Here is a 5370-nt window from a genome sequence, read left to right as displayed (position 1 = left end):
TGGTTGGAGGATGAATAAGTTGTGGGGGTACACCCCAGTCAACCATCTCAGCGCCTTCTCAAAAATGGTGTGCAAATAACCTGAAATGGCACCACCAAGGGTATACAAGGAGCATCTTTGAAATCGTCACCAAGATAACAGCAGTGTTATGTCTGACAGGTAGAAAACCTCACAGGGTATGATATCAGGAGTGTAGGTAAGTCACTAAACCGCCCAGGTCCATGTACAGAAGACCCCCGATTCCTTCTTCACTGACGATGTCAGTTTTAAAATGATATGCACTGCTTGAAACAGAGCGTGACAGCTCAGGAGAATGTGTCCATGCCTCCTCTCCTCGTCTTCCTTGTCTCCTTCATTTCTCAAACTACCAGTGCTTTTTATTACTTGCGTTGGTGTTCTTATGACTTAACAGGAAACTTAACAGCCAATATAACCTCTATACTGCCTACTGGTCTGTAACACAGGTGAGAGTACAATAACGAACAATGTTCTTTACATACCACGTGAGATGTAGTGGATTCCCATCATCTATTTATAATTCCAGCAATCTGTGTGTGTGTGTGTGTGTGTGTGTGTGTGTGTGTGTCTGTCTGTCTGTGACAGCTGTTTCTCGACAACCACTGGTCCTATCTAATTGAAACTTGCCAGGTATATTGCTGGGGACCTGAGGATGTGCCTTTTCAAGGTATGATATTAATCGGACAAGTGGTTCCCAAGTTATGGCCATTTTTTTTTTTACCAACCAATGACAGGACACGTTGCTGCGTAGGCATGGCCGTTGGGGAAGAGATCCTCAGTTACCAATGACAGGACACGCTGCTTGGCGTTTTGCCCCCACAGTAGCTATCTTCTATCTATAATTCCAGCAATCTCTGTTTGTTTGCCTTTTCAAGGTTTGAAATTAATCGGACAAGTGGTTCCCAAGTTATGGCCAAGTTCGAGCGCGTTCCTCATTACGGGTTATAAAGTACGGACTTCCGGATAGTGATGACTTACTGTATTCTAATAAATTCTCGATTTCTTATGCGCATTTATATATAAACACAATGCCCCAATCCAGTCGTCGTTTACGAGAGCGAAGGAATGGCTTGTGTAGTTGTTTGAAAGTTTTTTTTTGCACGTACGGCCACGCATGTACGGGCACGCGAAAGCAAAGGAACGGCCTGTGTGGTTGTTGTTTCTGGCACGCGGTTTGAAAGTTATTTATTTATTATTATTATTATTTTTTTTTTTTGCACGTATGGCCACGCACGTACGGGCATGCACTAGTATGTTTAATAGGCTGAAACTAACAGGCATGGAGTAAGACAAACTTCATCACAGACTGGTTAAGTGCACAGACGGGAAGACAAACATTGATATTTCAGAAGGATGCAAACAACTTGCAGACAGATACATAACATTCAGTAACTTTTCTGTTATCCACACAAAACAACATCTCTCAACGTTACCATGTCCGAAAGGTACAACTGCTAAGTACCAATGATGAAGTTATATACAGTGGAGGGAAGGAACTTTACTATCAACGTAGCTCACCAAGACACAAGGTAAAGTTGCTGGAGCTGCAAACTATTGATAACTCGGATCTTGATAACTTAAAAAAAACTCTCGGATCCGGATTCGGATTTTCACCAAGATCGAATCAATTGGTCCTTGTCACACACCCAAACTGTCCACGAAGTTTCATCCGAATCAGTCTCCAACTTTTTGAGACATGCAATATCGATTGTAGCCCCATCTCTCAATGGTGAAGAATCACTTGAAAAATTCTCGTATCCGGATCTGGATTTGGATCTTCACCAAAATTAAATGTTGCTGTCCTTGGCTGGTCACCTACATACACAAAAATAATTTCAGAACGATTACTTGAAAACTGTGGCTGAAAATCGTGTGACAAACAGACAGCCAGACAGACAGACAAGAAGGTGTAATGCGGTGGCCTGACAGGTACCATGAAAATCATGCAAATGACGTCACTATCACCATGACCTTTGAACATGGTTGCAATTCGGTGCCTGTACCTTGAAGCGTTTCAGAGTTATCGTCTTTTTTGTCTCTAAAAAGAAATCCTTATACTTTAACATGGGCGACTTTGTTGCCATGGAAACGAAGTTACACATCAACGGATTGCTGCCATTTTGGAAATGTGTCATCTGTCCCCAAGCCTTGAGAGAAATCTTGTGCTTTTATATTAATGATCGGATTATCAAATGTACTCGGAATTTATAGGCGATATTTTCCAACATATTTGTGTCAAGTTTGACGTCACGTGGCGCAAACACTTTTGGTTGTGTCTGTTTTATGCAAAATGACGTCACTGTCACCGAGTCCTTTGACCTAAATAGCCAAAAAATATTGACAGCCTCACAAAACGGACAGACAGACAAACAGAAGTGAACCAATTGCTTAACGTTGCTTTTCGCAGTGGGTAATAAATATATATATATATATATATATATATATATATATATATATATATATATATATATATATATATATTTACACAAGGACTTTACACTTACTGGACAACGTGTGAAGTTATACTGTGGTTGGTCGTTTCAGGTTGAATATCTGCATCTTCTCAAGTTTAATTTAATTTATGTATATTTTCAAAGTTGGGCTTTGTTGTGTGTGTGTGTGTGTGTGTGTGTGTGTGTGTGTGTGTGTGTGTGTGTGTGTGTGTGTGTGTGTGTGTGTGTGTGTGTGTGTGTGTGTGTGTGTGTGTGTGTGTGTGTGTTTTGTATGTACATTGGGTTCTTGCATTCAAACGTGTGGAAACTTAGCAACCCCATGCCGAAATCTCAAGATTGGCGATGGACGTTGGCACACATTTCGTGTGGTCCCTCACGTGTGCACAACCCCTCCCCCACTTTAGCACTCATCAATACTGTGTACAAGCAAGCTGCACTCACAAAGCCACACCTTCAGCACGGAAGTTTCATCGGACCTTGCGTACGGCATATGAGAACGAATATTGCAATGGGTGGAAGATTATATCGTTGGGATAGAATGGCCGATTAATCATGGCCGTATCAGTTTCCACATCCTGCTCACGGATTCTACCCACTGCGATGATGGGCCTCGAGTGATATCTGTGACGTCTTTATGAGCTGCATCTCACCACTGCACCACTCAACACCGACACTTGAGTTGCTTTCACGGGTCGGGACATTTTAGAACTGAAAGTTCTTGCCTCCGGGCGATTCTCAACCTGCAGTTGCAGCAGGTCCGCAGTGTTGCATTTATAATGCAATTAACTTGCTTCTGAAGCCCCCTGTCGTGCCAATCAAATGAAGAGGCATTTGTGGCCAGTTGCCCCTCTTCTAACTCCCTTCTTGTGCAAGCCACCCCCCCCCCCAACCAAGGCATCTGGCCGGACGTGGGATGTGTACAGGCATATATTGCTCACCAGGTTCCATCCCACCGGCTTTCAAAGGAGCGATTTCCTGCTCTGTCGTGATAGAGCGGCATCAAGTTGTCCCAGTGAGAAGAACTTATCAATCAGCAGGCAAGTCTCGTATCATTCCATCCGCCACCGGGCGGAGATCCAGTTGCCCGATGGTCAATTGTTCTATGCACAAATCACCTGCAACTTGGAGAGTATCTCTGCAGAGAAACATCCTTTTCTCTCAGTGCCTGCAGTTGGAAGAGTGAAGAATGAAATTACCTTGGAAGGCAAACACTTTTCGAACGTTTATCCATATCCACCATTAATGGGGGCCAACCCTTTAAAATGATCCTCGAAGAAAGACGCGTGTTTCAAATGCATTTGCTGTGAAGGGCGCAAACCATTGCGATAACTGGAAGCTTATTGGTTCACAAAAAAATATTTTCACGAAAAATATAAGTGACCACTATATTCGTTATTGTTGTGCGTCTGTCTGTCTGTCTGTCTGTCTGTCTGTCTGTCTGTCCCAAGCATAGCTCCGTGGGTTTTGATCCGATCCTGATGAAATTTTGGTGGGAGGTTTATAATCATGATCGAGTTGTGTTTTCCTGAAAATGGGCGTGGTGCGCCCATGATGGGCGGAGCCACGCCCAAAAAACATGTGTTTTTAGGGGGTAGCCGATTTCAATATACATCTTCTTCTTGGGGGTTTGTCGAATCTGACAGGGGTTTCAGTATTTGGTTAGCCCAATGGCACCTGCATAGCCCCACGGAGCTCGATTTTTCATTTTCGTCCCAAGGTCAAGGTCACAAGGTCACAAACTTAGAAAATTGCGAATTTGACATAAAAAAATTTCTTCTCCGAGGAGTTTGTCAAATCTGGCAGGGGTTTCAGTATTTGGTTAGCCCAATGGCACCTGCATAGCCCCACGGAGCTCGATTTTTCATTTTCGTCCCAAGGTCAAGGCCACAAGGTCACAAACTTAGAAAATTGCGAATTGTGTTTTTAGCGGGTAGGCAATTTCAATTTGCATCTTCTCCTCGGGGGTTTGTCGAATCTGGCAGGGATTTCGCTATGTGGTTTGCCCAATGGCACCTGCATAGCCCCACAGAGCTCGATTTTTCATTTTCCTCCCAACGTCCAGATCACAAGGTCTCGAACTTAGAAAATTGCGATTTTGACATAAAAATCAGACGACCGCCCAAACTTTGAGAGCGAGGATGACAATATTTTTTATGCATAATCTTGAGATCATTCCCCACCTAAAGTGTTGAAACCATTTTGCTCTATCTCGAACACCTTGCCCGTGGTGCCCCCCTTCAAGTTTGTTTTTACGCTGATTTCATCAAAGTATGGATAATCCGAGGAGTGTGAAATGCCACATAGCCTATATGACGTTATATTGTTCCTGGAATGTTCCAGAGGAAGTTTTGCACCAAAGGTCATAATCCTTGACCTTTGACCTTTAAAGTTCACGAAGGTCAAATTTTCAAAGTTGTGGGAATCGAACCGGGTTTTCGACCTTCTTCGACGAACTAACTCCAATACGCTATGGCACGTATCCTGTTTCCTTATTTTAATGTCCACAACATTGTTTTGTGACCTTTAAAGGTTATGCAAAGGTCAAATTTTTAAAGTTGTTGAACGAAACCGCGTTTTCGACATTTTGCAGCTAATAACCTGTCACTCGTACTAAATCATGTTGATCATTTTTATAACTTGGTCAAACATTATCACATTGTCTCGTCCTTGACTTCTGAAACAATCTACATCGTCAAATACCGCTCGTGAACCATCGTCGTCTTCAGACTTGTAAATTACAATCAAATAAATATGGTACAGCACCTGGTCTACATGGCCATGCCTGTTAATAGTAATAATAATACTGTACTTTTCACAACCTTTCGGCAGTTTTATTGGCAAGGAGTACAGCCCTGGACAGGTCAACACTCCAACTAATACAGGTTATTCCAAATGGTTA

Source organism: Eptatretus burgeri, chromosome 13 (assembly GCF_056783735.1).
Source record: "Eptatretus burgeri isolate ZD-2024b chromosome 13, Ebu_testis_v1, whole genome shotgun sequence".
Classification (NCBI taxonomy): domain Eukaryota; kingdom Metazoa; phylum Chordata; class Myxini; order Myxiniformes; family Myxinidae; genus Eptatretus; species Eptatretus burgeri.
Note: the sequence above shows the minus strand (reverse complement) of the source record.